This window comes from Myotis yumanensis, unplaced genomic scaffold (genome assembly GCF_028538775.1).
Source record: "Myotis yumanensis isolate MYYU_CA2020_CCGP unplaced genomic scaffold, mMyoYum1.0.hap1 SCAF_14, whole genome shotgun sequence".
Classification (NCBI taxonomy): Eukaryota; Metazoa; Chordata; class Mammalia; order Chiroptera; family Vespertilionidae; genus Myotis; species Myotis yumanensis.
This window is the reverse complement of record NW_027223765.1, coordinates 9,386,610-9,400,090: the sequence shown is the minus strand read 5'-3', so window position 1 is coordinate 9,400,090 and position 13,481 is coordinate 9,386,610. Positions and strand designations below refer to the sequence as shown.

Below are 13,481 nucleotides of genomic sequence, written 5' to 3'. Positions count from 1 at the left end.
AGGCATTTCTGTCCGTCACACTGTGGTGGGGGAGGGTGTTACTGGCATAGTGAGTAGAGGCCAGGGATGCTGCTAAGACCCATACAATGCACAAGACAGTCTCTCAAACAAAAAATTATCCAAGTCCAAGCGTGCCAAGGGGAGGAACCTGCTCCGTGGGGTATGATTTTTTTTAGTTTGAGTCTGTAACCTCAGGCAGATTAAAGAGCCAAGCAACTTTCCAGTCGGCATCCCATAAGAAGGCGTAAAACATCCTTGAGAAAGTGGGAATGCCAGCCCTGCACTTAGGCTGCCCTCCTCCAGCTGCTGTGACCCCCTCACTGTCGAGCAAAAGGGGCAGGGCACTCATTCCCAGGGAGCTCACCCCTTCTCCCGGCTCTGAGACCAACCCTGGGAGACACCTGGCAAGCCTGGGGGGGTGGGCAGACACAGTTCTGAAACTCGGTTATGCATGCATAGGGCTGTTCCCAGGGAATGAGTGATTGGTTTTACTCCCTAAATGTTAAATCATTTAATAGGCCTCCAAGTGGTTGTCTGACTTGGAAAATCTCTTGTAATAAATTCATGTAATACAGTTCCTACTGCGAAGTTAGGGAGGCGTATCATTTTTCGTGATACAACAGGTTACCGCCTTCCATGAAAAGGTTGTTGACAAGTGTTGAAAGATCATCCTTTGGAATCTGGCCCACAGCACCCAAATGTCCTGGCCCAGCCCTGCCTGTACCCGGGGGAGCCCAATGTCTGTGGGGTGGGGATTCCTGCCCTCCCCCCATTCCTGCAGTGGAAAAGCACTGACTTGGGAAGACTTCTTAGTCACGCGCAGGCTGTTTACTCTGTTCCGAACCCTCTTCATTCTTGCGCTTGCCTTTCCCTGATTCCCAGACAAGCCAACACCTAATGCATCTTATTTTTAAAACAGAAAGTCAGGTTACTCAAAGTTATACTCCAAAAGCAACTGCAACGCGGCCACATCCACACAGATCCACAGAAAGGTGTCATGTTCCACCCCGCCCCCATCCCCAGCTCTAGAAAGCGCAATCGACTGGCCGGGAGACCAAACCTCTGTACCTGGGACTCAACCAGAGTCATCCTCCCACACTGCAGTCTTCACTCTGCAATACCTGGCTTTTAGCATGAAAAATACGCTGCCCATTCACTGCCAAACACAGGGCCCGACACAGAAGGTGAGCCCCTCAGAACACAAGTGAGGCTCGACGGTCCTTCGAGACCTGCCACCCTCCCAGCACATTGCTAACTACGCCGGCCGTGCCAGGAGCCCTGTGCGATGGTGAGATCCAGGGAGACGGAGCCAGAGGCCTCCTCCAGTGCCCCTGCTGTGAAAGGGCACGTGGTCTGGGAAGAAGTCACCGTGTGTGCACCTCACTGAGATCTCCCCAGCTAACACTCCTTGCTCCAGGGAGAGTCTAGAGCAGTGGTTCCCAACCTTCCTAATGCCGTGACCCTTTAATACAGTTCCTCATGTTGTGGTGACCCCCAGCCATAAAATTATTTTCGTTGCTATTTCATAACTGTAATTTTGCTACTGTTAGGAATCGTAATGTAAATATCTGATATGCAGGATGTATTTTCATTGTTACACATTGAACATAATTAAAGCATAGTGATTAATCACAAAAACAATATGTAATTATATATGTGTTTTCCGATGGTCTTAGGCAACCCCTGTGAAAGGGTCGTTCGACCCCCAAGGGGTCGCGACCCACAGGTTGAGAACCACTGGTCTAGAGGGAGTGAGCAATCAGAAAGACAATTCACTTTGGAGCCATTTAACCTGGTTCAAGTCCTTGCATCATCGGTAGCTTGTGGCCAGAGCCCAGTGTCCTGTCTAGAAACAGAGGTGAAGAGCTGCCCTGAAAGCACATGCTGGGCACACGGGAGGGATCGCCGGGGCCACTCCCCTGGGCTGACTCGAGCAGGCTGTTGGGGTGAGGCTGGTTTCCCATCATACCACTCGGAGAGGTGGCTGAGCCCTCGTGAGGCTCCCGGGACAAGGGAAAAGGGAGAGGAAAGGACCAGAAAGAGAGGGTGTTTACAAGGGAACGACCAAAACACATGACCAGGATGGAGACATTCACACCAGGCTGCTCCCAGTCACGGCTGGTGGCGACCCAGCGCCGGGAGAGCCAGCCAGGTGGCCTCCGACCACGGCTTCTGCTCCGGCGGGATTCACAGACCTGTTTCCCCCCCTCAAAGCCACGTGCGTTTACGCTGCATGGCAACCTTGCGTGATTCAGGTTAGCTGCCGGAGTTTCACACAATACAACAAGCAAGGTGTTTAAGAAGTCAGTCATTCCTCGGCCCTACTCACTGAAAGATAAACACCTCAAGAAAGGAGAGCAACGGCCATGCCTCACAGTTCCCGACAACAAGGCTTCGCCTCCCCCGCTCCTCAGCCTCGCATGAGCCTCCTGCCTTCACAACAACCGATCTGGAAGCAGAGGAGACAAGTACTCACGTACTTTTTAAAAAATGATCTTTGTAACATGCATTTTTGCCATTTGCTCTTCATTGCAACGGAACTGTAGGGCAATGACCTTGCTTTTCATTCCACCCCAGGTTCTCTAATTCTAAAGGGGGGAGTTTGGAAAGCAGAGCACGGCTCCGGGGCCAGAGGAGCCAGCCTCAGGATTCCTATTGTGCAGCTTAGAGAAATACAGATCCCGTCTGCATCAGACGCCTCCCGGTGTTGGCTCAGGCGCTCAGCTCTGCGCACCTGCTGGGCTGGAAGAGGCAGGTGGGAGGCTCCCGGGAAGCCTGCCGGGGTAGGACAGCTGTGGTCACCCTACACTGTCTTCCAAACACTCAGCACTCAACCTGGCTGCACATTGGAATGGAGCTTTAACCGTTACTGGTGCCTGGGCCTCACCGCACCCCAGAGATTTCCCATGCAGCCAGGGTGCAAAGAGGTTCCTCCCAATTACATCTCCCTCTCAAACATTGCTCGGGAGACGGGTCCTCCTGCCCTTGGGTTTTCACAGGATTGAGTCATTCTTCCCAGAACCTATGATGCTAGGGAAGAAATGCCAACATACAAATAAACACTGGGCTGCTCAGGATGACACCGACTGTGGGTGCGTTGGGTTTTTTTTTTTTTAATTACACAAGGTTTTTTGAACTTCACTAATTTTGTACAGTGACTGTGTATTACTCTGGGAATTAGCCTATAGTGTTACAGCTCTTGAAAACAGTTTATATTCAAAGGAAGAAGAAAACAAAAGAGTTGAGTCTACAGTGGCCGGACCCTTGCCCTGGTGAGCAGTCTTCCAATATACTTGGCATATGCACCTCAAGACCCACACAGTGGGGTTTAAAGGAACTAGAGATGGTGCTCTACAGACAAACGAATACCCTGGGGTCACCACGAGGGGCATCCACATGGCCACCTCCAAGGCTCCTGGTCAACCTTAGCATGTGTCCACATAAGCGATCCTGACAACCCAAACTCTAAAGGGAAGGGTCTGATCCAAGTGCAGAATCACAGGGAACATAATGAGGGAAGAGGGGTCCCAGTCCACCATTCCCAGGTAAGAAGCCCAGCCTGGTCACCTACCTTCCTACTGAATGAAAGGGGCCAGGTGGACATCTTAGCCTGTGAGTAGAGCAAGAATTGTGTGTGTGTATGTGTGTGTGTGTGTGTGTGTGTGTGTGTGTGTGTGGAGGGAGGTAAGGGGGGAGAATAGGGTGTCCCAGAGGCAGGATGTTAGGACTCAGATCTCACGTGATACTGAGCAAATGACTTGGCCACATCCATGCCTCGTTTTTCTCGTTAGTGTAGCCGACAGCCTCTAGGGTGGCCCACAGTGACCCTGCCTCCTGACACTCAGGCCCTTGATGAAATCCCCTTCCTTCAAGTGTGGGCTGGACCTGGACACTTGCCACTAACAAACAGAACAAAGCAAGCGATGGGATGTCACTTCCAAGGTTAGGTTACGAAGGGACTGAGATTTCTGTCCTGGGCATTCTCCTTTTCTCTCTTCCTCACTCTTTCCTGCTCAGAAGAAAACCAGTTGCCATGCTGCGAGCTGCCCTGTGGAGAAGCCCAGGTGGCAAGGAAGGGAGGGAGGCCTTGGCCAGCAAGGAACCAGTCCTGGTCTGGACGGCAGCCTATGAGGACCTGTGCCAGGGGATCCAACTAAGCCATGCCTGGATTCCTATCCCACAGATACTAAGAAACAATAAGCGCTTATTGTTTTAAGCTACTAAGTTTGAGGACAATTTGTTATATAGCAATAGATAAATAATACTTTCATATGAGGGGCCAATAACCAGACCAAACCCTGAAATGGACACGAGGCTTAAATGAGAAAATGGAGGTAATGCTCTTGGCAAGTGAGACATGTTGCCCCCTTCACACCGCACACAGTGCCTTAACAAGCCTGTGTGCAGGACGCCCAAATCCCACGGCGTGAGGACGCAGCACACTTATGTCCATCGGCAACCCCCACATCCAGAGCCACAGGGTGGTTCAGAACTCTGTTTCCCCACTCACAACACCAGTGAGAAAACACGCACCAAGGGCCTGCCGCCCAGTCCTTGTTCTAAGACACTTGCCAATCGGCTAGTGATAGAGGAAATGGAGATGCTGAGAACGAGAGAATGGATTTCCACCAACTCAAGGCTCTGTCTGTTCCTGCACTCACCCAATTATTCCACATCCGTTTCCTGAGGACCAGCTCTCCGTCAGAACTGGGTCAGGCGGCAGGAATGGGCCTCTCCTCCGTGACTGAGGGAGTAGGGCCATCTAAAGTAGGCCTTCCATCGTCTCTCCTCTCACCCGCCCCATTCATTCCCAGGTGTCTCCGAGGGAAAAGAGGCCACCACCCACCTGAACTCCCACGGGCATCCTAGGCCCCAGGCCCATCCCTCCCACCTCTCCAGTTTCTGCTCTATTCCATCTCATTTGACTCTGTCACCTACAGGCCCAGTCAGCGGTCCCCGGCCTAGACACATGGCTCTCTGTCACCTACAGGCCCAGCCAGGGGCCCCCGGCCTAGACACATGGCTCTCTGTCACCTACAGGCCCAGTCAGCACTACCTGGGCTAGCCACATGGCTCTCTGTCACCTACAGGCCCAACCAGGGGTCCCCGGCCTAGACACATGGCTCTCTGTCACCTACAAGCCCAGTCAGCGGTCCCCGGCCTAGACCACATAACTACCTCTTCCTCCTTCTTAAGCTGTTACTCCCCTCAAGTCCCACTGCCCGGGCCTCCTCAGCCTCACCAGCCACTTCCTCGTGGCCTCATCCTCTCATTCCGCCTTCCTTCTACCATCTGTTAACGTCCATCTTGGCCACACTTCTGCCTCAGGTCTCCTTTATCTTCCCTGTTCCCCTCCTTTATGCAGAGTTGATGGAACAGGTGTTAATATCAGGGTAATTAATTAATCATGAACCTAACATTTGTCTAAGAATTCATTTTGAGGTAATTGTGTTCCTCCACTGCGGGACTAACTTTAGACTAAAAGGAAGCGTTTAATGAAGACGGAAAATCACGAATGCTGCGCACTGTGCTTTACAGAACATACATTTTGTTCTTACAGGTCTTGTTTCTCAAATCTAGGGCTGCAGCTAAACTCTCGAGTCATTTGAAAAGTTCACATTCTACATGCTCTTGAAGCCAATCTAAGAGAATGACTATTAATAGAGGGGAAACGCTGCTCTGAGGTTTGAAAGACAGCGCGCACTGTCTTTCTGAGCTTAAATAAAAAAGCTCCTCTTGCTCTAGCTGAAAGGTCCCAGGTTCCATTTAAGGGCACGTGCCCGGGTTGCGGGCTTGATCCCCAGTGTGAGGCGTGCAGGAGGCAGCCAGTCAATGATTCTCTCTCATCACTGATTTTTCTATCTCTCTCTCCCTCTCCCTTCCTCTCTGAAATCAATAAAAATATATATTTTTAAAAAATTTCTCTTGCCCTAACCGGTTTGGCTCAGTGGATAGAGCGTCAGCCTGTGGACTGAAAGGTCCCAGGTTCGATTCCGGTCAAGGGCATGTACCTTGGTTGCAGACACATCCCCAGTGGGGGGCGTGCAGGAGGCAGCTAATCGATGTTTCTCTCTCATCGATGTTTCTAACTCTCTATCTCTCTCCCTTCCTCTCTGTAAAAAATCAATAAAATATATTTTAAAAAATAAAAAATAAAAAAACCTCTCTTCTTGCTATTGTCTTGACCATTATTTTTTTAGCACTATTTTTGTTGTTGTTTGTTAATCCTCACACAAGGATATTTTTCCATTGATTTTTAGAGAGAGTGGAAGGGAGAGGGAGAGACAGAAAGAGAAAAACATCAACGTGAAAGAGACACATCGACTGGTTGCCTCCTGCCCCGAGTAGGGCCGGGGATCGAGCTGAGGCATAGGCTCACACCCCTGACTGGAATCGAACCCAGGACCTTTCAGTCCGAGGGCCCACGCTCTATCCACGGAGCCAAGTTGGCTAGGCCTGAGCACTATTGCTTTTATGGTAACCTAAAAGCTGTCTCCTGCTACACTCTACTCAAGATTCTGAGAACTAGCCACCATCGGACGAGAAACAACAATTTGCTTAATTTCTCGGTAATTGTCCTTTGCCAGCTGACAAGAATTTCATCAAGGCAGCCTAACAATACAGACAGCTTTTCTAAGTAGGCAGTTGGGAACAGAAAACCCTCCATTAAACTACAGATGAGACTAATGGGTCTGAATAGCAATTTGTTATCTGTCTACTTGAACAGATGCCAGTGTTTCCACGATCCAAACCAAACCAGCTCTCCACAATGGTTGTGTTCTCTTGGAAGGAAAAGAACATTTTTATCTGCAATGTTCTTGAAAATTTCAGGATCGGCAGGACAGCGTCATCGGAAAGCTATTATTGAGATGCAAGTTATCCGGGTTTCCTGAATAAAGCGAAAGCCATTTGTTTCCACGGGCCTGGACCCAGAGGAGGAGCAGAGAACATCAATCCATCAATTGCTCTGCTGCCTGCCAGCTCCGTGAGCAACGAGTGGTACAGGCCTGTCACAGCCTGCAAGATTTCATATGCAACACAGAAAAACAACAACAAAAACTTTAAGTTTTGGCAAATGTATAGGAATTTATTTTGAAGATCATTTAGTCCAGTGATTTAAAAAAAAAAAAAAAATATATATATATATATATTATTGATTTTAGAGAGAGGAAGGGAGAGGGATAAAGAGAGAGAAACATTGATAAGAGAGAAACATCGATCGGCTGCCTCCTGCACACCCCCCACTGGGGATCAAGCCCACAAGCTGGGCATATGCCTTGACCAGTAATCGAACCATGACCTCCTGGTCCATGGTCCAAAGCTTAATCACTGAGCCATGCCAAAGGGCAGTCCGGTGACTTTTAAAAGGGGAGGGCTAGGGACAGAGAAGCACAGATCAGAATCTTACAAGAAGGGGGAGGATTTTACAACTATACAGGGTGGGGCAAAAGTTACAGCTGTTTGTATGGAAAATAATACAATAATTTGCAAATAATAATACGGTAATAAATTCTGTGTTTTGCACACTCACAACTGTAAACCACCTTTGCCCCACCCTGTGCTCACCCTCTCCTTCTGAGCAGATGGAAAAGGTGGACTTTGCCCTACTCTTTCTAAGTACAACTGACATCCCTGGTCATTATGTATATGAAACAAACATAAGACTCTGAAAATGAAGAAGAGAAGGCAGGCTGGTCGGGAACCTCCACACCCGAGGAATGACACGGTGGCAAGTTCCTTGGATTTTCTTTGTCCCTCATAAGTCCCAGAATTGGAGCCAACAGAGCCAGTAATCCAGAAAGCCCAGGCGTACAGACAAAAGACAGTTAGTCTGTGCTCTGAAATATCAGCGTGTCCTGGAACAATACTGGGGAAAGTCTTCCAGCTTTTATTTTCACACGCCAAAACCGGTTTCTTTTTTCCTTTAATTTTTTATTGTGGTAAAACGCACATAAAATTTACCATCCTATCCATTTTTAGGTGTACACTTCAGTGATATAGTAGCTCCCCCTTATCTGCAGGGGATACAGTCCAAGACCCCCAGTGGGTGCCTGAAGCTACAGACAGTACCGAGACCTAAAGATACTATGTTTTTCCTATGTGTACAAACTAATGATAACATTTAATTTATAAATTAGGAACAGCAAGAGATTAGCAATAACTAGTAATAAAATAGAACAATCATAACCGTATACTGTAATAAAAGTTATGTGAATGTGGTCTCTCTCTCAATATCTACTGTATTGTATTCATCTTTTCACTTAAAGTAAGGACTTTATGCTTCTCTTGGGCATATATGAATTGCCAGCATCCTTACTCTTGTACTTGGGGGCCATTATTAAGTGAAGTAACAACCAGCAAAGAGAACGTAGACCCCCGATATTTGGAGGGCGGGGTCCTATTGCACACCCTGGCCCCTGCAAGCGATGTGTAAGCTGCTCCAGGAACTTGTGCACGGCTGCCTACCATGGGGCTCGGGGTAAGGGACTGGTGGCCACCACTGAGTTAAGAGCTGCAATTGACCAATACTCACTGCAATTTACCATTCAAGCCTTCCCCTGGAAGTTGCAAGCCTTTAATAAGACTGCAAAGATCCAAAATGGTTATATCAGACACAGCCTGCCAGTGCAGGTGTCACGTGGGGAGACAGATTCCTGGTACTTCCTACACTCTGCTTCCTAGAATCCCTTCCCCAAAGCTGGTTTTTATGATCAACTTGATCATCAGTGGATTTTTTGAGCCCCTTTTTTCCTTTTTCCAGTGGCTATTGTTTGTCCCTCTTTGTGGAAATTCACTCTTCCCCTGGTTCCTACAGCACCATCTTATTTCAATTCTACTCCAACCCTAGGACTTGCTCTCGGCTCCTCTTTGTCTCTTGACCCCCAACTCCAAGACATCCTGGGCCCTCTGTTCTCTCCACTCTGTCCCTTGGTGACTTCATCCAGTTTCTCCGAAGCTGGTCATCTCCAAGGCTGGCCACCACAGTCCTTCTCTGTCGACACGTGCGTGTGCTCACACAAAGGGGCGGGTCTAGTTCCTCACCCTTCCACCTTGGATTTCTCTTTGCTTGCAAATCTGTTTCGCTGGCACTGTCCTTGGGCCATCTGCCAGTTTCCCTGGGATCTTCCAGGATCTTATCAGAAGAAAAGTTATTAAATTTCAGACTTACCTGAAATTGACTTTCACATATAACTTCTCAAACAAAAGATATGTTTTGACAGTAAGTTTGAAAGGTTATTTGAAAAGTTCATTTGGGGCTATCAGATGCTATGAATAACTCATCCTGGAATGGCTCATCTTCAAGGTGATTAGACATCTCTTCAGTGAATTTGCCTTATAAGAAAGACATCTGAGCCCTAGCCAGTTTGGCTCAATGGGTAGAGCATCGGCCTGCAGACCAAAGGGTCTCGGGTTCAATTCTGGTAAAAACCACACACCTCGGTTGTAGGCTCCTCCCCAGCCCAGGCCCTAGTCGGGGCGAGTGCAAGAAGCAACCATCTTATTTCAATTGGTTTATTTCAAACCAATCGATGTGTTTCTCTCACAATGATATTTCTCTCTGTCTTTCCCTCTGTCTTCCACTCTCTCTAAAATTCAATGAAAAGACATTCTTGGGTGAGGATTTAAAAAAAAGAAGAAGAAGAAACACATGTGAAACCCAATGTGAAACTCCAGAGGAACCATCCCAGAACTTTCAGTCTAATATAGAAAACACCTCATCAAAAGTGCCAGTTAGCCTTCTGCCCTGGCTCGTTCCCCATTCCTACTCTAGGTTTCACTATTTACAAACACCAGGCTGTTCATCAATTTACAAACTTAAGACAACAAATCAAACAATTCATTTGTTATGCAGCCATAGCAACGGGAACTAATGCCTGAAGAACGAATCAGACAAATCCAGGCTGTTAGGCATTCTTCAAAACCAGGACACGAAACTCTTCAGAAGTCAAAATCCTTATTAGTCATTGACGGGGCTCGTGACCACCAGTGGGGACCGGGGACAGAACAAACCACTACCTCGAGGAGCCACACTGACCGGGTGGCCCCTAGTGAGGGCCGAGGAGTCTAAGAAAGCGCTCCTGGCTGGGGCAGCGAAAACCTCTGCCACAGGTTTTAGGCTGGTCAGCCCTGAGCTGGCACCGCTCGGTCTGAGGTCAGCGACACGTGTGCCATGTGTTCGTGATGACATACGGTCCCCACCCCAAGAGGACTGCAGTTCTGCGTGACACCTCAGGCCGCAGCACCAACTTCCTGGAAACAGGGAAGCCCTAAAAGATAAGCTGCCCATTCACCTCAGCGGAAACAAAGGTGCCCCCACCCCCACCCCATGGATCAAGGAAAACCTCCAAGAAAAGGTTAATTTTCTGATTCTGAGGGAGGAGTAACCCAGAGCCAGGAGTCTGCCAGACACACTGCTTCACGCTGTAAGGACCTGGAAGGGGACTCGGAGAGTCAACCACATCAGGGCCTGTTACTGTTGTCAAGGCAACCAGAGCTCCCCGCTCTCAAAGGGGAGTTTCCAGGCACTCACTTGCCCCCAAATTCTTTTTGTTTTAAGCTATTCTTTGAATTCTTTTAAAACAAAAAAACATAAAAAAATATATTTCTATTCCTAGCACCCTCATTGTTTCTCGTAGTTTAATCCTTTGTCAGACATCTAGTCCTCTATGTAATTAAAATGCCAAGGTAGCAAGGGCCTTGAAGCAATAATACTTTTCACTTTGTAATGATACAAATCACGAAAATCATATGAATCATGAAAATAAATTCATGCAGGAATGGTCCAAATAGCTTGTGTATTTTGGATGAAAAGAGTACAATTCCCAAACCATGATAACGACACGGGGTGGGGAGGAGAGACTCAGCAAAGACCAGCAGAAGTGCACGCAAACCAACCCCCGGTGGAAAGAAATACTTATAAGACACCCAGGGAAATTTTCAAAATGACTACCATTCCATGATGTTATATGGTATTATCATTAATTGTTTTAGCTTAATAGAATTGTGACGAAGAAAGGGAGGGAGGGAGGGAGGGAGGGAGGGAGGCTTCATCTTTGCCATGTGTACTGAGCTCTTTACAGATGAAGTTATATGATGTCTAGGGCCTCCTGTAAAATAGTTCAGAGTGGAGGTTACAGCTGAAATAAGATTGGCCGGGCAATAGCAACTGTTAAAGCCGGGGGATTAGTGTTTGGGGGTTCCCTGTACTAGTCTCACTTTTTTAATATGAGTTGAAAATTTTCAGAAATAAAAAAATCTATCTTAAAAAAGAGACAGGAAGAAAGAGAGGAAAAGGAAAGCAGGCGAGTCGAGCAAAAGGTCGAGAGAGAACAAGGAATGGTAAGAGAAGGTGAAAGGGAAGAAAGGCATAGAGAAAGCAAGAGAATCAGAAGCCCAGAGATCAATGCAGATGGTGGGGAGCCCCCGTCCCCTCAGCGGCCTCCCTGCTTCATGCAGCCTGGGCAGCACCGTTGGCAAAACTTGGAAGAGCTCCTGGTCACCAAAAGCCTGCTGGGGGAAGAGTCCTGAGTGCAGTTCTGATATGCCTCTTCCACTGCCCTGGGAGAGCCACACCTGCACCCCCAGCCCACACGCCCGTGGGGAGAGTGAGGGCACAGCTGTCTAAGGGGCAGTAACTCCTGTGTTTTCCCGGCCTTGACCTGGGTGAAGCCATCAGTGTTATTACTGGGCACTGACATGTACAGAGACCAAAGGTAAAAACATGAGGAGATCAGCACGGGAATGTAAAAGCCAATGAAAAGGAGCACCAGTAAGAACTCCTGAGGGCTCCACAATAGAGAAACTCAGTCAACTCCGTCACATGTTGATTATGTAAATAAGGGAGACCAAGAAAAGTTGAATTAGACCAAACACCCTTTATGCCCAATCCTGGAATATGGTTTGTTTTGTTCTGATTTTATACTGGAGCGTGAGTGTTTGGGGTGGCTCAGCAAGCATTATAAACCACTAATAAAAACCTCTTCTAGCAGAGTCCACAGGCATTAAGTTGAATCCTGTGTAGTTTGGACTTCGTTTTTCTTCTTTTTCTTTTTAAGATTTTTAAAAGTTGATTTTTACAGAGAGAAGAAGGGAAAGGGAAGGAGAGAGAGAAACATTAATGTGAAAATGAAACATAGATCAGCTGCCTCTCGCCGGGCCCCGACTGGGGATTGAGCCCGCAACCTGGGCATGTGCCCTGACTGGGAATAACTGGCAACCTTTCTGCGCACGGGACAAGGCCTAACCAACTGCGCCACACCGGCCAGGGCATATTTTTCTTCTTCTACTTGTCCGATTTTGAAGGGAACTCCTAGGGATTCCTCCCCAAACAATTATCCAGATGATTCCCAATAAAAATTAGGCCCCCAAATCTACTTCCATCAAGAGTCATAGCCAAGGCCTAGTCCAGAACCAGCTTGGGCACCAGAGCCTGGTGAGAAGGCAGAGGTCGAGGCCGAGACAGACCTGCCTCGATGGGCCACCCCAGACAGCTTAGAAGCTAACTCTGTCGTTCGTCATTTGTGGAACTCGTGGGCCATTCCCGAGGACCAGTTCATGATCACCGAGGCCATAACCTGAACCCACGAGAGTCAAGTGCAGTCCACACCTTCTCCTCAGAAGGGCTGCCAATGACTCCATAGGGCGAGTGCCCCACAAAGAAACAATTCCCTCTGTCTTTGCACAGTTCGGAATTTTAGTTCCTCTTTATTCTTCCCTCAGTAGATGTTCAGCTATTCACATTTAACTTTCAGTTTCTTACTTTCTGTCTCCTCCAAATTACACCAGCTGGAAGATGGCAACGTAGGTAAATACCTGTGCTCGCCGCCTCCCACAACCACATCAAAATTATAACTAAAATACAGAACAATCATCCAGAACCGCTGGAAAGCTGGTTGGAGTCCTACAACTAGAGAAGTAAAGAAGAAAGCACACTGAGACTGGCAGGAAGTGCGGAGGCGCGGAGCGGGCTGGTCCGGCACCCACGTGTGCCGCTTTTTTATTCGGGAGGGAGACAGTCTCTGCAGAGGCCGCCCGGAGGAGCAAGGGGTCCCAGCCCCACACCAGACCCCCAGCCCGGGGTCCCAGAGCAGGAGAAAGAAGTCCCTACAGGCAGTAAGGACTATGGGCTGTAAAAACCAGTGCGATTGGGGCTCAGTGACACAGAGGCTGCTGGAGACCCAGCTGTTCCTCTTAAAAGGCCAGCACCATGAACTGAACTTACAAGGTCCCACTTCCTCTGGGCTCCAGCACCAGGGCGAGGCTCTGGGAAACACAAACACATACGAGGGGGAGCTGGATTGGCTGGCATCAGGGCAGGAACTCGGGGGCGGTTTTCTCCCAGACGGAGGTGCTCCAGGGATGTTGTTCCTATGCTGGGAACTCCCCAATTGCAGGGCTGACTGGCAGCCATTTCTGTTTGCTCCGCCCTGGTGACTCCCTGAGACCCCGCCTCATCCAATTTACAACCCCACCCAAGCTGT

At 48.5% G+C, this 13,481-nt stretch overlaps 1 protein-coding gene across 1 annotated transcript in view; it reads right to left on the bottom strand.

The window, feature by feature from the left end:
* The window catches only part of LARS2 (leucyl-tRNA synthetase 2, mitochondrial), a 97,448-nt gene that overhangs the window by 63,736 nt on the left and 20,231 nt on the right, over positions 1 to 13,481 (bottom strand). The window lies entirely within an intron of this gene.